The sequence below is a fragment of the Pleurodeles waltl genome, chromosome 2_2 (assembly GCF_031143425.1).
Source record: "Pleurodeles waltl isolate 20211129_DDA chromosome 2_2, aPleWal1.hap1.20221129, whole genome shotgun sequence".
Taxonomy (NCBI): domain Eukaryota; kingdom Metazoa; phylum Chordata; class Amphibia; order Caudata; family Salamandridae; genus Pleurodeles; species Pleurodeles waltl.
Genome location: NC_090439.1, coordinates 228,144,707 through 228,172,235, shown reverse-complemented (window position 1 = coordinate 228,172,235; position 27,529 = coordinate 228,144,707). Strand labels below are relative to the sequence as shown.

Genomic DNA, 27,529 nt, shown 5'->3' with positions numbered 1-27,529 from the left:
ACTTAGGGGGTCATTATGACCCCGATGGACGACAGTAAAATGGAGAAAAGTACTGCCAACAGGCTGGCTGTACTTTTCCCCATATTATGACATTGGCGGTTTGGTCCAAGCCAAACCGCCAATGTACCACACCAACTTCAGTCTCCAGCCAGGCGGCCGTCACTAGCCCACCTGCGGGATTATGACCCTGCCTACCACCATGGTTTTGGTGGCATCCTTACCACCACGAAAACCATGGCAGTAAGCACCATCAGTGCTAGGGAATTCCATCCCTGTCACTGATGGGGGTTTTCCCAGCCACCATCCCCAACCTTTCCCTCTCCAGACCCCCCCACCGACATACCCGCACCTTCACTCACCAAAGTACACCCGCATACACACACTCATACCCACATTCATCCATGCATGCATACATCCATTCACATACACATCCACACACACCGACATACATACATACATGCAAACATGCATGCACACATCACAACATACATGCACTCAATCAATCAATCAATCAAAAAATTTGTAGAGCGTGCTACTCACCCGTGAGGGTCTCACGGCGCTGGGGGGGAAATCAAAGGTGTGGGCAGGGAGGGTCATTGATCGAACAACCATGTCTTGAGGTTCTTTCTGAAGACCAGGAGGTCTTTGGTTTTTGTAAAGGTCGTTTGGGAGGGAGTTCCAGGTTTTGGGGGCGAGGTAGGAGAAGGACCTGCCTCCTGTGGTGGTGCATTGGATGCAGGGGACTGTGGCTAGGGTGAGGTCGGATGATCGGAGGTAGCGTGTGGGAGTGTGGAAGTTCACTCTTTCGTTGAGGTAGGCTGGGCCGGTGTTGTGGAGGGATTTGTGTGCGTGGATGAGGATCTTGAATGTGATTCTCTTGTCTATGGGGAACCAGTGAAGGGACTTGAGGTGTGGTGGGATTCGTTCGTGGCGGGGGAGGCCAAGGACGAGGCGTGCGGCACTCATGCATCCATACACACACACACAGACAACACGCATGGCACACCCACATTCACGCACAGACATATACACACACACCCCCACACACACAAAACACCCCACACCCCCTGCTGTCAGAGCACCGACTTGCCTTTTGTGAGGGGGTCCTCCAGCAGGAGACGGGACGGGACACTGCTGCCAGCAGCAGCATCCGCCAGCAGAACACCGCCAGGCCGTATCATGGGTCATTATACGGTCTGCGGCAGTCTACTGGCGTGGCCTACCGCCATCATTGCCACAGCCAGATTTCCACTATCCTTATGGCGGAAATCTGGCTATGGTCATAATCCGGCTGATGGCTGGTAGCCACGGTGATGGTCTTTTGGCGGCCATCGCCGCGGACGTAGGCGGTTGTAGGAAAGTACCATCTTGCCTGGCATGTTACCCCCATTTTCACTGTATATATGTATGTTTTAACCCCTGTGTAGCTGGGATCCTGCTAGGCAGGTCCTCAGTTCTCATAATATGTGCCCTGTATGTGTTCCCTGTGTGGTGCCTAACTGTATCACTGAGGCTCTGCTAACCAGAACCTCAGTGTTTATGCTCTCTCTCCTTTCTAAATTTGTCACTGCAGGCTAGTGACTAAATTTACCAATTCTCAATGGTACACTGGTACACCCATATAATTCCCTTATATATGGTACTTAAGTACCCAGGGTATTAGGGTTCCAGGAGATCCCTATGGGCTCCAGCATTTCTTTTGCCACCCATACGGAGCTCTGACAATTCTTACACAGGCCTGCCACTGCAGCCTGAGTGAAATAACGTCCACGTTATTTCACAGCCATTTTTCATTGCACATAAGTAACTTATAAGCCACCTATTTGTCTAGCCTCCCCCTGGTGAAGGTTGGATGCCAAGTTACTTAGTATGTGGGCACCCTGGCACTAGCCACGGTGCCCCCACATCATTCAGGGCAAAATCCCCAGACTTTGTGAGTGCAGGAACACCATTACACGCGTGCACTATACATAGGTCACTACCTATGTATGACGTCACAATGGTAACTCCGAACATGGCCATGTAGCATGTCTAAGATCATGGAATTGTACACCCTAATCCAATACCATTCTGGTATTGGGGGGACAATTCCATGATCCCCCCGGTCTCTAGCACAGAACCCAGGTACTGCCAAACTGCCTTTCCGGAGTTTCCACTGCAGCTGCTGCCAACCCCTCAGACAGTTTTCTGCCCTCCTGGGGTCCAGGCAGCCCTGGCCCAGCAAGGCAGAACAAAGGATTTACTCTGAAAGAGGGTGTTACACCCTTTCCCTCTGTAAATAGGTGTGAAGGGCTGGGGAGGAGTAGCCTCCCCCAGCCTCTGGAAATGCTTTGATGGGCACAGATGGTGCCCATCTCTGCATAAGCCAGTCTACACCGGTTCAGGGAACCGCCAGCCCTGCTCTGGTGCGAAACTGGACAAAGGAAAGGGGAGTGACCACTCCCCTGACCAGTACCTCCCAGGGGAGGTGCCCAGAGCTCCTCCAGTGTGTCACAGACCTCTGCCATCTTGGAAACAGAGGTGTTGGGGGCACACTGGACTGCTCTGAGTGGCCAGTGCCACGAGGTGACGTCAGAGACCCCCCTCTGATAGGCTCTTACCTTTCTTGGTAGCCACACCTCCTTTTCTGGCTATTTAGGGTCTCTCCTCTGGGGTATTCTTCAGATAACTAATGCAAGAGCTCACCAGAGTTCCTCTGCACTTCCCTCTTTGACTTCTGCCAAGGATCGACCGCTGACTGCTCCATGACGCCTGCAAAACCGCAACAAAGTAGCAAGACGACTACCAGCAACATTGTAGCACCTGATCCTGCCGGCTTTCTCGACTGTTTCCTGATGGTGCATGCTCTGGGGGCCATCTGCCTTCACCCTGCACTGGAAGCCAAGAAGAAATCTCCTGTGGGTCGACGGAATCTTCCCCCTGCTAACGCAGGCACCAAAAGACTGCATCACCGGTCCTCTGGGTCCCCTCTCATCCTGACAAGAGTGGTCCCTGGAACACAGGAACTCTATCCAAGTGACTCCCACAGTCCAGTGATCCTTCAGTCCAAGTTTGGTGGAGGTAAGTCCTTGTCTCCCCAAGCTAGACTGCAAACCTGTGTATTGCGTGATTTGCAGCTGCTACGGCTCCTGTGCACTCCTCCAAGGATTCCTTCGTGCACATCCTAGCCTGGGTCTCCAGCACTCCGTCCTGCAGTGCTCAACCCTCTGAGTTGACCGCCAACATCGTGGGACCCTCCTTTGTGACTCTGAGTCAGCTCCAGTTCTCAAATCCTCTAAGTGCCTGTTCGGGTACTTCTGCGGGTTCTGCCTGCTTCTGTGGGGGCTCCCTGAGTTGCTGAGCATCCCTTCTGTCTCCTCCTCCAAGGGGCGACATCCTGGTCCTTCCTGGTCCCCAGCAGCACCCAAAAACCTCTACTGCGACCCTTGCAGCTAGCAAGGCTTGTTTGCGGTATTTCTGCATGGGAACACTTCTGCAACCTTTATCGCGATGTGGGACATCTTCCATCCAAAGGAGAAGTTCCTAGTCCTCTTCGTTGTTGCAGAACTCCAAGCTTCTTCCACTCGGAGGCAGCTTCCTTGCACCTTCATCTGGGGTTTTCTGGGCTCCTGCCCCCCCTGGACACTATCACGACTCTTGAAATTGGTCCCCTTGCCTTGCAGGTCCTCAGGTCCAAGAATCCACCTTCAGTGCCTTGCTGGTGTTCGTTGTTCTTGCAGAATCCCCCTATCACAACTATTGTGTCCTTTTGGGGTAGTAGGTGTACTTTACTCCTACTTTTCAGGGTCTTGGGGTGGGGTATCTTGGACACCCTGACTGTTTTCTTACAGTCCCAGTGACCCTCTACAAGTTCCCATAGGTCTGGGGTCTATTCGTGATTCACATTTCACTTTTGGAGTATATGGTTTGTGTTGCCCCTAGACCTATGTTTGCCTATTGCAACCTATTGTAACTCTACACTGTTTGCATTACTTTTCTGACTCTTACTTACCTGTTTTGGATTTGTGTACATATAACTTGTGTATATTACTTACCTTCTTACTGGTAAGTCAAGCGTGCAGCTGCCACGATGCCACTTGCCACCAGTTTGGCCATATTTCAGAGCTGCAACATCACTGGAGTGCCCAAAGGCACAAGGTGTGCAATACTCAGAGACATGGCCAAGGTAAGAAAGGCTGAAAGACGACCAAGGTGGAGGTGGAGTACTGGTTTGGGCTGGTATCATCAAAGATGAGCTTGTGGGGCCTTTTCGGGTTGAGGATGGAGTCAAGCTCAACTCCCAGTCCTACTGCCAGTTCCTGGAAGACACCTTCTTCAAGCAGTGGTACAGGAAGAAGTCTGCATCCTTCAAGAAAAACATGATTTTCATGCAGGACAATGCTCCATCACACGCGTCCAAGTACTCCACAGCGTGGCTGGCAAGAAAGGGTATAAAAGAAGGAAATCTAATGACATGGCCTCCTTGTTCACCTGATCTGAACCCCATTGAGAACCTGTGGTCCATCATCAAATGTGAGATTTACAAGGAGGGAAAACAGTACACCTCTCTGAACAGTGTCTGGGAGGCTGTGGTTGCTGCTGCACGCAATGTTGATGGTGAACAGATCAAAACACTGACAGAATCCATGGATGGCAGGCTTTTGAGTGTCCTTGCAAAGAAAGGTGGCTATATTGGTCACTGATTTTTTTTTGTTTTGTTTTTGAATGTCAGAAATGTATATTTGTTATATTGGTTTCACTGGTAATAATAAATAATTGAAATGGGTATATATTTTTTTTTGTTGAGTTGCCTAATAATTATGCACAGTAATAGTCACCTGCACACACAGATATCCCCCTAACATAGCTAAAACTAAAAACAAACTAAAAACTACTTCCATAAATATTCACCTTTGATATTAATGAGTTTTTTGGGTTCATTGAGAACATGGTTGTTGTTCAATAATAAAATTAATCCTCAAAAATACAACTTGCCTAATAATTCTGCACTCCCTGTATAAAATACACACTTTTCTGTCAGAGGCCCCAGCTGGAGAAGGGCCTTCACCTGCGGACCCCCTGGGAATTTGTCACAGTTGGGAACTGCTGCTCTAATTTGTGCACGACCAGTAGGTTTAGATTCTCGGCACATACAGCCCCAAAGCTAAAACACATTAACCCCTTTGCTGCCAGGCCTTTTCCCCCTCAGGTGCCAAGCCTTTTTTTGGCCGTTTGGGGCAGTTCGTGCTTAGGCCGTCATAACTTTTTGTCCACATAAGCTACCCATGCCAAATTTGCGTCTTTTTTTCCAACATCCTTTGGAATCCTATGGATTCAGACTTTGTGGGTTTCCCTGAAAGAGACCAAGAAATTAGCCAAAATACAGCAAAAATGTAGTTTTTTTCAAAAAAATTGGAAACAATGGCGGCAGAACGGTTGTGTTTTTTTCCCCTGAAAATGGCATCAAAAAGGGGTTTGCAGTGCTAAAATCACCATCTTCCCAGCTTTCAGGAACAGGCAGACTTGAATCAGAAAACCCCATTTTTCAACACAATTTTGGCATTTTACTGGGACATACCCCATTTTTCTGCCTCCTTCTAGTTAGTGATAGAAATGGGTGTTAAAACTAAACATTTCCGAAAAGTAGACAAAATTCCGAATTCAGCAAGGGGTAATTTGTGTAGATCCTACAAGGTTTTCCTACAGAAAATAACACCTGAAATAAAAAAATATTGAAATTGAGGTGAAAAAAACAGCACTTTTTCTCCACAGTACTCTGTAACTTTTTCCTGCAATGTCAGATTTTTTAAAGCAATATACCGTTACGTCTGCTGGACTCTTCTGGTTGCGGGGAATATAGGGCTTGTAGGTTCATCAAGAACCCTAGGTACCCAGAGCCAATAAATGAGCTGCACTTTGCAATGGGTTTTCATTCTATACTGGGTATACAGCAATTCATTTGCTGAAATATCGAGAGTGAAAAATAGGTATCAAGAAAACCTTTGTATTTCCAAAGTGGGCACATGATAAGGTGTTGAGAAGCAGTGGTTATTTGCACATCTCTGAATTCCAGGGTGCCCATACTAGCATGTGAATTACAAAGCATTTCTCAAATAGACATCTTTTTTATACACTGTCTTACATTTGGAAGGAAGAAACATGGAGAAATACAAGGGGCAATAACACTTGTTTTGCTATTCTGTTTTCCCCCAAGTGTCCCGATAAAAATGGTACCTCACTTGCGTGGGTAGGCCTAATGCTAGCGACACGAAACGCAGCATGGACACATCACATTTTTACATTGAAATCTGATGTGTTTTTTGCAAAGTACCTAGCTGTAGATTTTGGCCAATAGCTCAGCCGGTACTTAAGGAAACCTACCAAACCTGTTCATTTTTAAAAATAGACATCTGGGGGAATCCAGGATGGGGTGGTTACTGGGGCTCTCACCGGGTTCTGTTACCCAGAATCCTTTGCAAACTTCAAAATTTGGCCCAAAAAAACACTTTTTCCTCACATTTTGGTGACAGAAAGTTCTGGAATCTGAAAGGAGCCATAAATTTCCTTCCACCCAGTGTTCCCCCAAGTCTCCTGATAAAAACGGTACCTCACTTGTGTGGGCAGGCCTAGCGCCGGCAACAGGAAATGCTCCAAAACACTATGTGGACAAGTCACATTTTCCCAAAGAAACAGAGCTGTTTTTTGCAAAGTGCCAAGCTGTGGATTTTGGCCTCAACCAGCACCTTGGGAAACCTACCAAACCTGTGCAGTTTTATAAACTAGACACCTAGGGGAATCCAGGACGGGGTGACTTGTGGGGCTCTCACTAGGTTCTGTTACCCAGAATCCTTTGCAAACCTCAACATTTGGCCAAAAAAACACTTTTTCCTCACATTTTGGTGAAAGAAAGTTCTGGAATCTGAGAGGAGCCACAAATTTCCTTCCACCTAGCATTCCCCGTAGTCTCCCCAAAAACAAAAATGGTACCTCACTTGTGTAGTAGGCCTTGTGCCAGTGAAAGGAAATCCCCCAAAACACTATCTGGACACATCAAAATTATCAAATAGAAAACTACCTGTTTTTGCGGGGGGACCTGCGTTCTTGGTTCTGGGCTCAGCAGCCATACAGGGAAACCTACCCAACCCAGACATTTCTGGAAACTAGACACCGAGGGAGTCCAGGGAGATGTGACTTGCGTGGATCCCCCAGTGTTTTCTTACTTGGAATCCTCAGCAAAGCTCAAATTTAGTTTAAAAAAAAAAAACATTTCCCACATTTCTGTGTGGGATCACCGCACCGGTACAAATTCCCTACCACCTAAGGTTCCCCTCAGTCTCCCGGTAAAAATTATACCTCACTTGTGTAGGTGGGCCAAGTGCATGTGACAGGGAATAGCCAAAAATATATTGAAATTAAGGGAGAACCAAAGCGGGTCCAAAAGGGCAAAAAAAACATTTTTAGGCTGACAAATAGGGCAGAATTTTTATCGGTACAGATAAGACAATGCTGGGTGGTAGGAATTTTGTTAATTCCTGCAGATTCCAGTACGTTCCATCACAAAAATGTGGAAAAAATGTGTGATTTCCAGCAAAGTTGGAAGTTTGCAGGGCATTGTGGGTAAGAAAATGGTGTGGGGTGCATGTGAAGCACACCACCCTGGACTTACCCAGATGTTTAGTTTTCAGATGTGTCTAGGTCTTGTGGATTTTTCTAGATGGCAGCGTCCCAAGGTCCAAAACGATCAGCCCTCACCATTCCAAGTGGAACGATTTTGAAAGTTAGCCAAGCTCTCATGGCCCGAATGTAAAACCAAAACCAAAAATAATCAAATGTCCTCTTGCTTGCAGTGTGATAAGATGATTTAGTGTACGGGGAGAGCTGAAAGACTGTTACCCCCTTCAGTTGGGGTGGGGGCATAACCATGCCCATACTGGTTGGTAGCCACCACCACACTATTTTATGTTTTTTTTTTATTCCTTGGCATCTTGTAGACTTTCTGCCCCCTCCCGGGTGTGGATCGGGGGTAATTGCCCCATCTGCCCATTGGTGGACAGAAAAACTTTGGCCCCATTTATTTATCTTTTTACCCTTGTATTTTGAAAAAAATCTTCCCTGGTCTCTGGTGGGCTTTCTGCCCTCCTTGGGGGCAGATGGGCCTTTCCAAAAATAGGCCTTTTCTGCCTCCCTTGGGGGGCAGATATGGGCAACAGTCTGGCCCCCCCAAACAAAGCACACACATACACACACACCAATCCCTGGTGCCTAAGTGGTTTCTGCCCCCCCCCGAAATGGCCTAAAATAAATTTGCCCCCCCTCGGGTGCTCCCCTTGCGTGAAAGTGGCGCACAAAAAATCCCTAGTGCCTAGTGGTTTCTGCCTCCAAGGGGGGCAGATCGGCCTAATAAAAATAGGCCGATCTGCCCCCAAGGGAAGCAGAAAAGGCCTAAAATAAATTTGACCCCCAGGGGAACGACACTTGCCTAAGGGGTCGCTCCCCTTGCGTGAAACTGACGCACAAAAATAAAAATCCCTGGTTTCTTGGCCTAATAAAAATAGGCCGATCTGCCCAAATGGTCTTAATACAATTTGCTCCCCAGAGGAGCGACCCTTGCCTAAGGGGTCGCTCCACACATATAAAAAGAAGAAAAAATAAATGATCCCCAGTGTCTAGGGGGTTTCTGCCCCCGCCTGGGGGCAGATCGGCTTAATTATATTAGAGCGATCTGCCCCCGGGGGGGCAGAAATGGCCTAAAAATAATTTGGCCCCCTGGGAGCGGCCCTTGGCCTTAGGGGCCGCTCCCCTCATAACAATAACCTAAAAAAACTCCTTGGTGTCTAGTGGGCATTTCTGCTGAAAAAGACATCAAAGGAAAGGAAAGGCCTTTCCTTTCTTTTGATGCCTTTCTCAGCTCCTCCACGTGGTCGGAGAAGAAATGCAAAAAGCATTTCTCCTCCGATCGGCACTTGAAGGAGGGGCGGGCCTCTGATGAGGTTAGCGTGCGTCATCAGACACCACAGGGGGGCGGGTGTAAGGGGAAGAGACTGCACCATGCACTGTAACAGTTGAGCTGAGTCTTTAGTCCTACTTTGCAGTCTCCCTCTCTGCTGGACAGATCTGCAGAGGGCTTCTCTACTGGCTCAGGATGCCATGCCTCTACACCTGTCTTCCTGTCAGCTCAAAGAGGGTGTGAGCAGCAGAGAGATCAGCTGGCAAACTGAGTTCATCTGAGAAGGCAGGCAAAAGGCGCCTCTTCAGTGTAATAGATAGTAGTCAGGGAAAAGGTACTCAGGGAAAATCTCTAGTCACTTCATTGATCATTGTTGCCAAGATGCCTTTAACCAGCCCCTAGCAAGGGTTATTAGCTAATACCATTTTGCCTTTTGAGTAGCTACACTAACATCTCTGATTGGAAAAGTCAAACTACAAGTCTAAGAAAGCAAAGAAAAAAGGATTGAAAAGTCAGAACTGGCAAGTGATGTCGCACATTCTGAGTGGTCACTTGCCAGATAAACATTGTTAGTTAAAAACAAATCCCGATTTATTCACGACATAAAAGGGAGCAGCAGGGAATTCGTCAGCTACTAATGAATGCTTGCACCTGAAGTTGCTCTTCATTTCTTAAAAGAGTTATCAGTGGCACCAAAGCAATGCAGGATGTGTGGACCCTTGATTTTGATAGGCAGGTGATGGTGCCAGGAGCTCCTCAGGACAATGTTACAACCAGGAGATTACTGCAGAGCCCCCACTGAAGTAAATTTGTATTACTAGAATCATTCCTACTCCTGCTAAGGCAAGTCCTCTGTTAAGGGGCAGCAATCACACCAGGAGGGGAAAATCCTGCTACTGCTGGGTGAGTTTTCACTGCTTGGGTCACCGACTACAGCAGCAATACAGCATCGCTCAAGTGTCACACCTGTCACTGGGAATGTCACACATTAACACACTAAAAACAAAGAAATGTCACACATAAGCAGACTGGAAACTTGGCTGCCCTGTCAAGGACATCACTGTGATAGCGCAAACATCCACCAAAACAGCAAAAGTGCTGACAAACTATTTGAGTGGCCTGTAAGGTATTAACTCTTTGTTCAGACTGATATATGAAGCTAAGCTCTTGAAGCTGTGTGACAGTAGAAATAAAGAAATGCTGAGGCTCCACCTATATGATGTCTCTCTGTTAGGTGTTTTTACTACTTCTCTATATTGTTAGGGCCCACCCCAAGAAAAGTAGTTTAGATACATCAACCAGATGTACATAAACATTTGACAATGTAATGCCGTTCTTTAAAAATGTCTGTGAAAACTTTGCATGCAGAAATACAATATTTGGCGAAAAATAATAATTAAATCCTGATGTCCTGAGATGTCTTTCAGAAAGGAGTTATTCATGATGCATAATGCAGCAGCACCTGTTGCAATGGTGAAACATAATTTGAGGCGGGGGCGCAGGAGAACTTCTTTACAGGGTTTGATACAATGGACAGAGAGGTTTTCTGGAAGGAGCTTTAGCATCATAGGCACTTAGAGCCATATGTATGAAGCATTTTTGCAGTCACACATGGGCCGATTCACAAAACTGGGCCATTTGTGGGCACAATTGTTTTTTCTGATCAAACCCAAACTGTGATTCAGTAGCACATTACCAAATCGCAATTTAGGTTTGTGACCAAATACCGATATGGTAGTTGGAAGGTGCATAGTCATGGTTTTCCTTCCAAATACGGAATTGGAATGATACTAATGTTTTGTGGCCGAATTCCAGCCGAAAAACAATAATCTTTTACTACCTCCTCAAAGGCACCCCTTATCATTTGCCAATGGGAAGGGGTCCGCAAGAGACCTATTCACCTTTGTGAATGGTGAAAAAAATATTTTTTAAGAAAGACCTCTGCCTACACTTAAAAACATCTGAAATACACTTTAGATTCTTTTGGTTTAAAAGCATCCAATTTTCCTTTAAGGAAACTGGTTTGGATCTAAAGAAAAATAAATGCTTTATTTAAAAGCAATCAAAAACATGGTGGTCTGCTGATCTCAGCAAGCCACCATCCCTGTGATGGCTACAATTTCTAGTGGGCCACAATTTGCGCTTACCTCATTAATATTCGCAACATAGGTCAATTAGAGACCCACCAGGAATACTAATTAAAAAAATAAAAGTTTCAAACATTACAAACAGCAATTACAAAATACTGATTCGGAAAAAAAATCGCCATTTGGAAATCGCTATTCTTAATGGTGGTACATGTGGCCCTAAGACAATGGAGTAATCTGTATTATCAAGATTTATTGTGAAAACCTGACATTCATAAATGACAGACCGCATTGATGACTACAAATATTTGAGGCATTACTGGGGCTAGAGGTGGACATGTTATTTCACCTTTCATTCACATTGTACCTTTTGACCTGTATAAAAAAAGAAAACTCATGAATGCTTATGTTTCATTTCAAAACATGTCTTAGCACTGTATTAAGTGGATAGCATGATACTCTTTGAAGTTAAAAAGGCAGGCCTACAGAGATCTCTTTCCGGGATATTCCAGTAAATGATGCTACACAATATCTCATTACCCAAGCAGACATCATCAAACAAAGGACCATTCAGGAATGCCTATTGTAAGCGATTAACAAAGATGCTTTTCTCTTCAATTTAAGGCCATGATGCACTTTAAGATCATACTTAGACAAGACAGGAGGTGATATCAGGTCAACTTAAAGAGGTAGAACCCGAGATGAGTGGTTATATGATTGTGATGGAGCAGATATGTTAATTTGAAAAATTCCTAATGACTAATGTGTGTATATTAATGAAGAAGATCTCATAAGTGAAACAGATATTCGAAAATAACGCGTGTAAGCAAAATGTGCCCACGGGGATTGGTCACCATGTGTATTAACAAGATGCTAAAATATGAGAAAATTATATTACTGTATATTATACTAAAATGTATTAGTATATCATAACTGGATGTATAGCCTATGTTTTGTGTTAATTCGCATTCTTAACTTAGCCGAACCAAAGGCCTGGTTTCACTGGGCCTTGCCTGCTTATAACGTGAAGACTCGGCGAGGCTTGCAAAGACTGGTAACCGGCGTGAAGGACCTTGAACTGTGCAGAGTTCAGATGGCTCTGCTAGAACATTCTGCAAATGTACCAGAGGACAGGAGATGATGAAGAAGATTTTATACAATTATGTGTAGAGTAGGCTAAATGGACTTTCCCAGGACTTGAACAATGGAAGCACTGACCAAAGACTCGTATGCAACAATTTTGTTACCTGAAGAGCCGGATGATGTTCTCATCACTAGAAGGACCAATCAAATTAATGGAACTTGAAGCCTAAACAGACATGTAGATTCGGTAAACAAAAACTATAGGTTAGAGTCATAAATTCTGATAAAGTTGACCAATTAGCAATTAGTGAGACGGACTGAAAGACCCTAATTAAAAGTCATGACGGGGAGCGAAATCAGTGCGGAGAGGAGAAAGTTGATGACGTCAGGAGACGCTGTCCGAAGTGCTGATAATTGGCTTGCTCTCTGTGAGTCTGATACTTTGCTGACTACTGATGACCTGGGGATGAAGACTGACTCGTTGCTGATCCATCTTGGATATCTAGCTATGAAAATGTGACTGATTAATTGTGCCTTTTCTTCTAGGTACCAACTGCGCTGTTATTCGGAATCTCTCTTAGATTTTTCCAAATTAATGTTTTTGACAAAATTGTTTTTGCATGAAGACCCACATGCTGATGCTAATATTGGTTAGGTAGGTGACTGGGGAGACGTTGACAGTGACAACAGACTGATGAAATTGCATTGCTGAAATACTCCATTAGAGTTGATATTTGCTGATTAATGAATTGCTTTGATTGCCCGTGATTCTTTTGGTGAATAATATTTTGTGATGACTAATAAAGCATTAATCAATAAAAGAAAAGTAAATGAAGATTTTGATTAGAATTGTAATCAATAGGGAATACAAATTATTAACCTTTTATAGTGAGTGATGGGTATTTATTTTGATTACTAAGGGTTTCAGTCTTGGTTACTGAGTGTTGACAGTGATATATTTATGTTGATCATTGGACTTGGGATCACTGCATAATTAGGATACTCCATGCGATTCAAAAGGTTCATCAACCTATACGTGTCCCCTTGCAAGTTTACTTACTAAGGACCAGGCGCGCTAGCAGTTTCTGGTAGCAGCTTGATGGTTAGTTTCCTTCAAGAACTAGTTATGTGGTGATATTTGGTTATGGTGGTAGTTTAAAGTTAGGATTAGTTGTTCGCATTTTATAAGGTTTGAATTTTATTTTTCTGAAATGCCAATTGTAGCAAAGATGATGTCCCCTTAAGCCCAGAAATGATTTTCCCAGATCCTGGATCCTGCTAGTAAAGTATGGGTATGTTCTCGGCGTATTTTTGAGGTAGTGTGAAAGTGGTAGGTTGCGCTTGCACTGGCTTAAGCAAATTTTGCAGGTGATTTGTGACATATGTGAGGTAAAGTATGGAGTCTGCTTATTCCAGCCGAGGTTAGTAGGAGTGTGCGTACTTCACAGTATGAGAGTAGGGAAGTCGGCGAACTTCATATGCCTGTGGCATTTTGTGCTCAAAAAGTTTCCACGTGGTTGTTGGTGATGCATGGACCCTGCGTGATCTAAGACTCCGGAGTATATTGACAAGTGTAGAAGGCGCTCTGTTATATGTTGTAATCTAGCTGCTTTAGTAGGTTGATTGGGCGTGGTCAATAAAATCGGTTTGTATGAAAATTGAATAAAAGAGAATTTCGACTGGGATTTGGCAAGTTCTATGCGCACCAGAACAGACCCATTGATCAATTGAGAGTAGGATTTGCGGGTCGAATTTTGCTTGCGGATGTTCTGGGGACCAAGAAAGAGGAATAGCTATATGAGTAAACAAGGCCATTAGTGAAAATCCGTAAGGTCTCTAAAGCGATTGTGTCCCTTCCTGTAGTAAACCAGCAGGTTTTGTTTTGGTATTGTTTGGTTAAAGTGCTCGCAATAATTTGCATTAGCTGTGTGGATTGAGATAAGGAGGACGAGCCACAAGTCTTTGTCAGCCGCTGTGTGTGAGTGTGACGTCAGGGTGTGCCGCGCTGGGATAGGTTGGTTAGTAAGAGGAGCCGCGACCAGATTGGCAGCCTTCTGTAAGAGCCAACTGGTTGAGTAAGCAGGGGAAAGGGATCTTGGGAGTAAAAGTAATTTCATTATTGAATCAAACGTAAATACAAAAGGCAAAATGATTTTTTTCTAGGCATTTAAGAGTGCAATGAAGGGTGATACCTACAACAAAGCATCAGTGGGGAGCCAACCCCACCAGTGGATTCTCCGGCTTATTTTGTAATGGCAGAGCGAGGTGTAGCACAGTGTCTTTGGTTAAAACAATGGAGCAAATTGATGAAAAACCAAGGGTCTTTAGCATTCCCGGAACATTTAATTTGAGAATTCTGGATCAATTGCGAATGTCATTATATGACATGAAGCCATTACCGAGACCAGCACAGTTTGAGACTTTAGCCATCTGGGAGCTAGAGGCCAGACAGCAACAGGAGCTGATGATTAATAGAAGGGTGAAGAAAGTGGAAAAATCATTAGCGGAAGCTAGAGGGGATTGGGAGCAAAAGAGATGGAGCATGGCAACAGTACAGAAGATTAAAATGTTTCCTGCCATTACAGAGGGCAATGAGGCAGAGAAGGAAGACAGTGCCAAGGAAGGTGAGAGTGGAGGAAGGAAGAAAAGGAGAAAGTCCTATGTAGATGGTGATGATTCCCATGTCGAGGATCTCATTACACAGTTGTTGAGAGGCAGACTTCCACCTTCAATGACTTATGCAGGGGGTCCAGGTACCAATGCTACCGCCCCTACAGCTGCTTCGGCACAAGCCCCGGGATCTGAGGGAGGGGCACACGTGGAAGACAGACAATTACCAGGGGTAACACAGAGTACACCTAATGCAGAAACTAATACTGTAGTTCAGGCGCAGATACATCCACCTTCAGTACAGAAAATGTATCCAGATGTACCAGTTCTGGAGACTGTTTCGAATATCATGGTGCCGAGGGAGCAGGTGCTTTCGAAGCCAATGCTGATTCAGACAGATCAGACAAAAATGTTATTTCCTTTAGCCCAAGCACAGGGTTTACCAAAGTTCACACCGCTGACAGGAAAGCAGTCAGATCTTACACCAGTTATGAACCAGGCAATGGGGGTAGCACCCACTCAAGGTGCAGGTGCTAGAGCAGCCCCGGATGCAATGTCGCTACTGATTACTGTCAGTCCAGTGGTACCCCTATATGCACAGAAGAAATCAGAAACAGGAGAACAGAATAACATCTCACAGAGTCTTGTGAGAAGGGGAGTGGGAGATTCTGCACAGTTGATATCGTCTGCAGGACAAGCTTTCAATGGACCTCGACCCTCAATGGATCTTAGTCCTTGTGTAGCATTTCCAGATGCAGTGAATGGCTGAAATGCAAGTCAGAGTCTGAGACTTCTGACTCTGCAAGCTTCAGGAACAGTGGAACAACAGTTACCAGCACCGAATGCAAGTAACATTTCATTACAGATGTTAACAGCTCAACAATTGAACAATTGGCTTGACAGTCTAAACACTCCTCAGAACGTATCCAAAGGTGAAGATCAGATAAATGGAGTGGGGTTAAATATAGAAGCTAATTAATTTGTTGAGGGAACAATGGGGCTGAACCGATTAGAGTCTTACACAGAGGAAGAGCTGAGATACTTATGCCCAAGAATCACAAAAGAAGTGGGTAAAATACATCAGAAGTTAGCGGAATTAGCAGAGAAACATGACATTGACCTTAAGATGATGAAGCATCTGCAAAGAAGCTACAGGCTAGATTTTGAGGCAAAAGATTTTGAGCACATGAGATCAGCGGGGATGAAAGCACACTTAAGAGAATTATTGCAGAGTGCACAGATTTGGGGAGCATTAGAAAAATGGGAAGGTAGATGGACGAAGAAAAAAGAGAAATGGAAACGGGATTCTCAAGAAGGGGCGGAAGGTGTTGAAAAAGGGGAATCGGTTAAGATGCTTCCAATGAGGGAGATCCCAGCGGGGCAATTTGTTCAGGTCCTGTGGCACAGGAGTGACTTATTATCCTTCACAAATTATTATCCTAAGCTGAGGGAGAAGCCAGTTGAGTGGTATCAACAGACTGAGAGATTTGTGAAGCTTTCCAAATGTCTGTGGGAAGACTTGAACACCTTTTTGGAGATAGCTGTTCCAGCTGACTTGTGGGTCGAGTGTAAGAGGGCAGTGACTGGCCGACGAGTGAACCAGAGAGGGACAAAGTAACAGGTGCACCTTCACCTGAAGTAATGAAGAATTATTATAAGGTGATTGAGTTCCTGAAGACTAGAATCTCTCCCAAAAACACTGATTGGCAACGGATTGATAGAACAGTCCAAGAGACTAAAGAGTCAATACATACTTACTATGAGAGACTGTTGAAAGCTTTCAAGGAGTACAGTGGTAAGGAAGCAATTGAGGAGAAAGACATGTTGCATTTTGTATTCAGATTTGTCGAAGGTCTGAGACCAGAAGTGGGACAGATGATTAAGAATCATTTAATTTGCTGGCAGGCAAAACCGATTGATGAGGTGTTGCAATATGCTAAATACTGTACTGATGAGATTGAATTGAAGCAAAATAAATTGAAGGAGAAGGAAATGGTGATGCAAATCAAGGCAGCTCAAACAGGAGCACAAGGAGCTTTAGAGCCGCTGATGCCGCAGCAACAGGGAGCTGTCATGTTTCAACCTCAAGTGAGGGGTAGAGGGCGCGGAATGGATATGATGCGTGGTCCGGATTTGGGAACTGTGGTTGTTCAGAATGATGTGCGAGGTATGAAAAGGATGTTGCTGTATCATTTGTGCGGAAACGTGGGTGTAGGAGGCTGGACTGGCTTGTAGTGAGTACCAAGGGGTACTTACACCTTGCACCAGGCCCAGGTATCCCTTATTAGTGTATAGGGGTGTCTAGCAGCTTAGGCTGATAGAAAAGGTAGCTTAGCAGAACAGCTTAGGCTGAACTAGGAGACGAGTGAAGCTCCTACACTACCACTAGTGTCACATGCACAATATCATAAGAAAACACAATACACAGATATACTAAAAATAAAGGTACTTTATTTTTATGACAATATGCCAAAGTATCTCAGTGAGTACCCTCAGTATGAGGATAGCAAATATACACAAGATATATGTACACAATACCAAAATATGCAGTAATAGCAATAGAAAACAATGCAAACAATGTATAGTCACAATAGAAAGCAATGTGGGCACATAGGGATAGGGGCAACACAAACCATATACTCTAGAAGTGGAATGCGAACCACGAATGGACCCCAAACCTATGTGACCTTGTAGAGGGTCGCTGGGACTGTAAGAAAACAGTGAGGGTTAGAAAAACAGCCCACCCCAAGACCCTGAAAAGTGGGTGCAAAGTGCACCTAAGTTCCCCAAAGAGCACAGAAGTCGTGATAGGGGAATTCTGCAGGAAAGACCAACACCAGCAATGCAACAATGATGGATTTCCAGACGAGGGTACCTGTGGAACAAGGGGACCAAGTCCAAAAGTCACGATCAAGTCGGGAGTGGGCAGATGCCCAGGAAATGCCAGCTGTGGGTGCAAAGAAGCTGCCACCGGATGGTAGAAGCTGAGGATTCTGCATGAACGACAAGGGCTGGAAACTTCCCCTTTGGAGGACGGATGTCCCACGTCGTGAAGAGTCGTGCAGAAGTGTTTTCCCGCAGAAAGACCGCAAACAAGCCTTGCTAGCTGCAAGGGTCGCGGTTAGGGTTTTTGGATGCTGCTGTGGCCCAGGAGGGACCAGAATGTCACCAATTGCGTCAGGGTCCAGAGGGGGCGCCCAGCAAGATAAGGAGCCCTCTCAGAAGCAGGCAGCACCCGCAGAAGTGCCGGAACAGGCACTACGAAGTGGAGTGAAACAGTGCTTACCCGAAGTTGCACAAGAGAGTCCCACGCCGCCGGAGGACAACTCAGGAGGTCGTGCAATGCAGGTTAGAGTGCCGGGGACCCAGGCTTGGCTGTGCACGAAGGAAATCCTCGGTGAGTGCACAGGAGCCGGAGTAGCTGCAAAACACGCGGTTCCTAGCAATGCAGTCTGGCGTGGGGAGGCAAGGACTTACCTCCACCAAACGTGGACTGAAGAGTCACTGGACTGTGGGAGTCACTTGGACAGAGTTGCTGAGTTCAAGGGACCTCGCTCGTCGTGCTGAGAGGAGACCCAGAGGACCGGTGATGCAGTTCTTTGGTGCCTGCTGTTGCAGGGGGAAGATTCCGTCGACCCACGGGAGATTTCTTCGGAGCTTCTAGTGCAGAGAGGAGGCAGACTACCCCCACAGCATGCACCACCAGGAAAACAGTCGAGAAGGCGGCTGGATCAGCGTTACAGTGTCGCAGTAGTCGTCGTTGCTACTTTGTTGCAGTTTTGCAGGCTTCCAGCGCGGTCAGCAGTCGATTCCTTGGCAGAAGGTGAAGAGAGAGATGCAGAGGAACTCTGATGAGCTCTTGCATTCGTTATCTAAGGAATTCCCCAAAGCAGAGACCCTAAATAGCCAGAAAAGAGGGTTTGGCTACTTAGGAGAGAGGATAGGCTAGCAACACCTGAAGGAGCCTATCAGAAGGAGTCTCTGACGTCACCTGCTGGCCCTGGCCACTCAGAGCAGTCCAGTGTGCCAGCAGCACCTCTGTTTCCAAGATGGCAGAGGGCTGGAGCACACTGGAGGAGCTCTGGGCACCTCCCAGGGGAGGTGCAGGTCAGGGGAGTGGTCACTCCCCTTTCCTGTGTCCAGTTTCACGCCAGAGCAGGGATGAGGGATCCCTGAACCGGTGTAGACTGGCTTATGCAGGGATGGGCACCATCTGTGCCCATCAAAGCATTTCCAGAGGCTGGGGGAGGTTACTCCTCCCCAGCCCTGACACCTTATTCCAAAGGGAGAGGGTGTAACACCCTCTCTCTGAGGAAGTCCTTTGTTCTTCCTTCCTGGGCCAAGCCTGGCTGGACCCCAGGAGGGCAGAAACCTGTCTGAGGGGTTGGCAGCAGCAGCAGCTGCAGTGAAACCTCGGGAAAGGCAGTTTGGCAGTACCCGGGTCTGTGCTAGAGACCCGGGGAATCATGGGATTGTCTCCCCAATACCAGGATGGCATTGGTGGGGCAATTCCATGATCTTAGACATGTTACATGGCCATATTCGGAGTTACCATTGTGAAGCTATACAAAGGTAGTGACCTATGTATAGTGCACGCGTGTAATGGTGTCCCCGCATTCGCAAAGTCCGGGGAATTGGCCCTGAACAATGTGGGGGCACCTTGGCTAGAACCAGGGTGCCCACACACTAAGTAACTTGGCACCCATCCTTTACCAGGTAAAGGTTAGACATATAGGTGACTTCTAAGTTACTTAAGTGCAGTGTAAAATGGCTGTGAAATAACGTGGACGTTATTTCACTCAGGCTGCAGTGGCAGACCTGTGTAAGAATTGTCAGAGCTCCCTATGGGTGGCAAAAGAAATGCTGCAGCCCATAGGGATCTCCTGGAACCCCAATACCCTGGGTACCTCAGTACCATATACTAGGGAATTATAAGGCTGTTCCAGTATGCCAATGTAAATTGCTGAAATTGGTCACTAGCCTGTTAGTGACAATTTGTACAGAGAGAGCATAACCACTGAGGTTCTGGTTAGCAGAGCCTCAGTGAGACAGTTAGGCACCACACAGGGAACACATACATATAGGCCACAAACTTATGAGCACTGGGGTCCTGGCTAGCAGGGTCCCAGTGACACATAACAAACATACTGAAAACATAGGGTTTTCACTATGAGCACTGGGCCTTGGCTAGCAGGATCCCAGTGAGACAGTGAAAACACCCTAACATACACTCAAAAACAGGCCAAAAGTGGGGGTAACAAGGCTAGAAAGAGGCTACTTTCTCACACAACCCCCCCCCCCCAAACGAAGGACAATAAGACTAACCTTGGCCAGTTGAGACTTTATTGTCTAAGTGGTGATAAGTAGAGAGTAGCTCTGCAATAGACTGGTTACTCCCATTATCATCCACTATATGGTTACTTCCCTGTGGGGATGTAAACCACCCTGTTTGAAGTTTTTTAGCTAAGCAACAATGTGAAGATGTATTTTCAGAGTTTCTATCAGTAAGTTTTAGTTTAGAGCAGTGGGAATTGTCCACTGAACCTATTTGTAGTGATGAAAATGCCAGACAGGGATGCTGTCTTAATAAAGCCATAGCTGGGCAAAAACTTTGTCCATATGGCTGGAAGAGAGAACAGGGATGCTGTTTCTCTTGATTTGGAGCAGGGCAGGGATGCTGTCCTATGAGATCCACACTAGGGCAGGAATGCTGTCCTAAGTGTTGTGAGGCAGTGCAGGGTTTCTGCACTAAAGTTTATCTGGGAGGGTTGGAGGGATGCTCCACGTTAACTAAAATGGTGCTCTTTTTCTCACCAATGTTAGTTATCCCACAGAGAGGTACTTCTACCTCAGGGAGTACAGCTTTGCCAGCTGATGATTCCCTTGGAACAGGTGCCATCCCAGGAGAGGTTTCTCCCACCACAGGAATGCTATCCTGATTGGCAGGGTGGTTAGGGGATACTGTGATACCCTTTTTACCTGTTGTTGGAGAGGGATCCTGAGTTTTCAGGCCTTCTCTCCTTTGCTTTTTCATTTCAGTAGAAATGAGAGGGAACAATTCCTCTGGGATACCCAGCATGGCTGCATGGGTATAAAACTCTACCTCAGCCCAACCTGAGGCCTCTAGGTCATTACCTAAGAGACAGTCTACAGGTAAGCTAGGTGATACTACCACCTGCTTAGGGCCAGTGACTCCACCCCAACTAAACTGAATTATAGCTAAGGGAAGAAACTTAGTGGAGTTATGGACATCAATAATCTTATACTGTTGTCCAATGATGTGTTGTTCAGGATGCACTAGGTTTTCAGTCACCAAAGTGATACTGGCACCTATGTCCCTGTAGGACAAGGCCTCAACACCATTTATTGAAACTGTCTGCCTGTGCTTATCCATTGTAAGGGGACAAGCAGCCAGTGTGGCAAGGCCAATGCCACTAGGTGTGACAGAAACTGTCTTGGGACTGACTACCCCAGTTTCTATGATGGACCCATAAGTGAACCCAACTACACCCTTTGCTTGACTGTTGCCAGCAGTCCCACCACTAGTACCACTACTGCTAGGGGCAGTAGAGCTTGATGTATTAGTGGTGGTAGGCTCAGGGGGTTTACCTGGACAGGACTTATACCCTGGCATATGGCCTCTGTTTTTACACACAAAGCACCAAGGCTTTTTAAATTGTGTAGGTTGAGAAGAAGAGGAAGAATTTGTTTTATCCCCACCCCCTGAAGAGTGTTTAAGATTTGAAGTGGGATCTTTGGTTTTACCCTTATCCCCATGCTTATCTTGAGATTTCTCACAATCTTTCTTCTTGCCATCCTTGTCACCACCTGTATGAACTTTTCTGTACACTCTTGTTCTGACCCATTTGTCTGCCTTCTTTCCCAATTCTTGGGGAGAGGTCAGATCTGAGTCCACTAGATACTGGTGCAACAAATCAGACACACAATTATTAAGTATATGCTCTCTCAGGATTATGTTATATAGGCTTTCATAGTCAGAAACTTTACTGCCATGTAACCACCCCTCCAAGGCCTTCACTGAATGGTCAACAAAGTCTACCCAGTCTTGTGAAGACTCCTTTTTGGTTTCTCTGAACTTCATCCTGTACTGTTCAGTGGTTAAGCCATAACCATCTAGGAGTGCATTCTTAAGAACTGCAAAATTATTGGCATCACTTTCTTTAACAGTAAGGAGCCTATCCCTACCCTTTCCACTGAAAGATGGCCATAGGATAGCAGCCCACTGCCTTTGAGGCACATCCTGTACAACACAGGCCCTCTCAAGTGCAGCAAACCACTTGTTAATGTCATCCCCCTCCTTGTAAGGGGGAACTATCTTATGCAGATTCCTAGAATCATGCTCTTTTGCAGGATGACTATTTGGAATACTGCTGCTGCCACCATGGGTTTCTAAACCCAATTTCTGTCTTTCTCTTTCTCTTTCTCTTTCTAAAGACTGCCTATCTAAATCCAGCTGTTGCTTCTTGAGCTTCAGCCTGGATTGTTCCACTCTCAATCTATTGAGTTCCCTTTCTAACACTCTGTCATCAGGGTTGGTGGGTAGGGCATGTCTTGAAACAGAAGAATGGTGAGAATGAACAGAAGGAGACCTGGCCCTAACAGATGTCACACTAACATTCTGGCCTACAGAAGTGATACTTCCACTGTGATGAGAAACAACACTATTACTGTGATGTGAGACAACACTCTTACTGTGATGTGAATTCACATCAGTACCAGCTATGCTAGCTGGCTTGCTAAGGGGCAGGTTGGAAAGATTCCCTCCCATCTCTTTTGCTAGGGGTGCCCCAGAATCAGAGTGGGAACCATCAGCTAATATCTCACCAGAAGTACCAACAAAAGTCTTGTCTTGTTTAACTAGCATGTTAACTAATAGTTCTCTAGAGGGGTTCTTCCCTACCCCTAAACCTCTTTCTACACAGAGACTCCTTGCTGCCTTCCAGCTAAGGTGACCATAAGCAGTCTTGGACAGATCAACAGTTTGGCCTGTGCCAGACATTATAGAAAGTGTTTAAGGGATAGAAAAAGAAAGAAAAGGTTTTTAGAACTTTTTAAAGGACAGAAAAAAACTTTAAAAACTTTTTAAGAACTTTTTGGAAGTTTTAGAGGTACTTTTCAGCACTTTAGAAAAGAAGTGAGAGAAGAAAAGCAAAACTTTTTGGTTAGGTGTACATACACTGAACTTGTTTTGTATATTTTTCTCTTATGAAAAGTACAATGACAAAAGTGGTAAGTAGTTGCAAAGTACTTATCCCACCGCTGCACAACCAATGTAGGAGGCTGGACTGGCTTGTAGTGACTACCAAGCGGTACTTACACCTTGCACCAGGCCCAGTTATCCCTTATTAGTGTATAGGGGTGTCTAGCAGCTTAGGCTGATAGAAAAGGTAACTTAGCAGAGCAGCTTAGGCTGAACTAGGAGACGAGTGAAGCTCCAACAGTACCACTAGTGTCATATGCACAATATCATAAGAAAACACAATACACAGATATACTAAAAATAAAGGTACTTTAATTTTATGACAATATGCCAAAGTATCTCAGTGAGTACCCTCAGTATGAGGATAGCAAATATACACAAGATATATGTACACAATACCAAAATATGCAGTAATACCAATAGAAAACAGTGCAAACAATGTATAGTCACAATAGAATGCAATGGGGGCACATAGGGATAGGGGCAACACAAACCATATACTCTAGAAGTGGAATGCGAACCACGAATGGACCCCAAACCTATGTGACCTTGTAGAGGGTCGCTGGGACTGTAAGAAAACAGTGAGGGTTAGAAAAATAGCCCACCCCAAGACCCTGAAAAGTGGGTGCAAAGTGCACCTTAGTTCCCCAAAGAGCACAGAAGTCGTGATAGGGGAATTCTGCAGGAAAGACCAACACCAGCAATGCAACAACAATGGATTTCCAGACAAGGGTACCTGTGGAACAAGGGGACCAAGTCCAAAAGTCACGATCAAGTCGGGAGTGGGCAGATGCCCAGGAAATGCCAGCTGTGGGTGCAAAGAAGCTGCCACCGGATGGTAGAAGCTGAGGATTCTACACGAACGACAAGGGCTAGAAACTTCCCCTTTGGAGGATGGATGTCCAACATCGTGAAGAGTCGTGCAGAAGTGATTTCCCGCAGAAAGACCGCAAACAAGCCTTGCTAGCTGCAAGGGTCGCGGTTAGGCTTTTTGGATGCTGCTGTGGCCCAGGAGGGACCAGGATGTCACCAATTGCGTCAGGGGACAGAGGGGGCGCCCAGCAAGACAAGGAGCCCTCTCAGAAGCAGGCAGCACCCGCAGAAGTGCCGGAACAGGCACTACGAAGTGGAGTGAAATGGTGCTCACCCGAAGTTGCACAAGAGAGTCCCATGCCACCGGAGGACAACTCAGGAGGTCGTGCAATGCAGGTTAGAGTGCCGGGGACCCAGGCTTGGCTGTGCATGAAGGAAATCCTCGGTGAGTGCACAGGAGCCGGAGTAGCTGCAAAACACGCGGTTCCCAGCAATGCAGTCTGGCGTGGGGAGGCAAGGACTTACCTCCACCAAATTGGACTGAAGAGTCACTGGACTGTGGGAGTCACTTGGACAGAGTTGCTGAGTTCAAGGGACCTCGCTCGTCGTGCTGAGAGGAGACCCAGAGGACCGGTGATGCAGTTCTTTGGTGCCTGCTGTTGCATGGGGAAGATTCAGTCGACCCACAGGAGATTTCTTCAGAGCTTCTAGTGCAGAGAGGAGGCAGACTACCCCCACAGCATGCACCACCAGGAAAACAGTCGAGAAGGCGGCTGGATCAGCGTTACAGTGTCGCAGTAGTCATCGTTGCTACTTTGTTGCAGTTTTGCAGGCTTCCAGCGCGGTCAGCAGTCGATTCCTTGGCAGAAGGTGAAGAGAGAGATGCAGAGGAACTCTGATGAGCTCTTGCATTCGTTATCTAAGGAATTGCCCAAAGCAGAGACCCTAAATAGCCAGAAAAGAGGGTTTAGCTACTTAGGAGAGAGGATAGGCTAGCAACACCTGAAGGAGCCTATCAGAAGGAGTCTCTGACGTCACCTGCTGGCCCTGGCCACTCAGAGCAGTCCAGTGTGCCAGCAGCACCTCTGTTTCCAAGATGGCAGAGGTCTGGAGCACACTGGAGGAGCTCTGGGCACCTCCCAGGGGAGGTGCAGGTCAGGGGAGTGGTCACTCCCCTTTCCTTTGTCCAGTTTCGCGCCAGAGCAGGGCTGAGGGATCCCTGAACCGGTGAAGACTGGCTTATGCAGAGATGGGCACCATCTGTGCCCATCAAAGCATTTCCAGAGGCTGGGGGAGGCTACTCCTCCCCAGCCCTGACACCTTATTCCAAAGGGAGAGGGTGTAACACCCTCTCTCTGAGGAAGTCCTTTGTTCTGCTTTCCTGGGCCAAGCCTGGCTGGACCCCAGGAGGGCAGAAACCTGTCTGAGGGGTTGGCAGCAGCAGCAGCTGCAGTGAAACCCCAGGAAAGGCAGTTTGGCAGTACCCGGGTCTGTGCTAGAGACCCGGGGAATCATGGGATTGTCTACCCAATACCAGGATGGCATTGGTGGGGCAATTCCATGATCTTAGATATGTTGCATGGCCATATTCGGAGTTACCATTGTGAAGCTATACATAGGTAGTGACCTATGTATAGTGCACGCGTGTAATGGTGTCCCCGCACTCACAAAGTCCGGGGAATTGGCCCTGAACAATGTGAGGGCACCTTGGCTAGTGCCAGGGTGCCCACACACTAAGTAACTTGGCACCCAACCTTTACCAGGTAAAGGTTAGACATATAGGTGACTTATAAGTTACTTAAGTGCAGTGTAAAATGGCTGTGAAATAACGTGGACGTTATTTCACTCAGGCTGCAGTGGCAGACCTGTGTAAGAATTGTCAGAGCTCCCTATGGGTGGCAAAAGAAATGCTGCAGCCCATAGGGATCTCCTGGAACCCCAATACCCTGGGTACCTCAGTACCATATACTAGGGAATTATAAGGGTGTTCCAGTATGCCAATGTAAATTGGTGAAATTGGTCACTAGCCTGTTAGTGACAATTTGTACAGAGAGAGCATAACCACTGAGGTTCTGGTTAGCAGAGCCTCAGTGAGAAAGTTAGGCACCACACAGGGAACACATACATATAGGTCACAAACTTATGAGCACTGGGGTCCTGGCTAGCAGGGTCCCAGTGACACATAACAAACATAATGAAAACATAGGGTTTTCACTATGAGCACTGGGCCCTGGCTAGCAGGATCCCAGTGAGACAGTGAAAACACCCTGACATACACTCAAAAACAGGCCAAAAGTGGGGGTAACAAGGCTAGAAAGAGGCTACTTTCTAACACAACCCCCCCCCCCCCCCAAAGGAAGGACAATAAGGCTAACCTTGGCCAGTTGAGACTTTATTGTCTAAGTGGTGATAAGTAGAGAGTAGCTCTGCAATAGACTGGTTACTCCCTTTATCATTCACTATATGGTTACTTCCCTGTGGGGATGTAAACCACCCTGTTTGAAGTTTTTTAGCTAAGCAACAATGTGAAGATGTATTTTCAGAGTTTCTATCAGTAAGTTTTAGTTTAGAGCAGTGGGAATTGTCCACTGAACCTATTTGTAGTGATGAAAATGCCAGACAGGGATGCTGTCTCAATAAAGCCATAGCTGGGCAAATACTTTGTCCATATGGCTGGAAGAGAGAACAGGGAAGCTGTTTCTCTTGATTTGGAGCAGGGCAGGGATGCTGTCCTATGAGCTCCACACTAGGGCAGGAATGCTGTCCTAAGTGTTGTGAGGCAGTGCAGGGTTTCTGCACTAAAGTTTCTCTCGGAGGGTTGGAGGGATGTTCCATGTTAACTAAAATGGTGCTCTTTTTCTCACCAATGTTAGTTATCCCACCGAGAGGTACTTCTACCTCAGGGAGTACAGCTTTGCCAGCTGATGATTCCCTTGGAACAGGTGCCACCCCAGGAGAGGTTTCTCCCACCACAGGAATGATATCCTGATTGGCAGGGTGGTTAGGGGATACTGTGATACCCTTTTTACCTGTTGTTGGAGAGGGATCCTGAGTTTTCAGGCCTTCTCTCCTTTGCTTTTTCATTTCAGTAGAAATGAGAGGGAACAATTCCTCTGGGATACCCAGCATGGCTGCATGGGTATAAAACTCTACCTCAGCCCAACCTGAGGCCTCTAGGTCATTACCTAAGAGACAGTCTACAGGTAAGCTAGGTGATACTACCACCTGCTTAGGGCCAGTGACTCCACCCCAACTAAACTGAATTATAGCTAAGGGAAGAAACTTAGTGGAGTTATGGACATCAATAATCTTATACTGTTGTCCAATGATGTGTTGTTCAGGATGCACTAGGTTTTCAGTCACCAAAGTGATACTGGCACCTGTGTCCCTGTAGGCCAAGGCCTCAACACCATTTATTGAAACTGTCTGCCTGTACTTATCCATTGTAAGGGGACAAGCCGCCAGTGTGGCAAGGCCAATGCCACTAGGTGTGACAGAAACTGTCTTGGGACTGACTACCCCAGTTTCTATGATGGACCCATAAGTGAACCCAACTACACCCTTTGCTTGACTGTTGCCAGCAGTCCCACCACTAGTACCACTACTGCTAGGGGCACTAGAGCTTGATGTATTAGTGGTGGTAGGCTCAGGGGGTTTACCTGGACAGGACTTATCCCCTGGCCTATGGCCTCTGTTTTTACACACAAAGCACCAAGGCTTTTAAATTGTGTAGGTTGAGAAGAACAGGAAGAATTTGTTTTATCCCCACCCCCTGAAGAGTGTTTAAGA

The 27,529-nt window shown here is 46.3% G+C and overlaps 1 protein-coding gene across 1 annotated transcript in view; it reads right to left on the bottom strand.

Annotated features, from left to right (window-relative positions):
- The window catches only part of CMBL (carboxymethylenebutenolidase homolog), a 707,337-nt gene that overhangs the window by 146,391 nt on the left and 533,417 nt on the right, over positions 1 to 27,529 (bottom strand). The gene's annotated exons all lie outside the window — the stretch shown is intronic.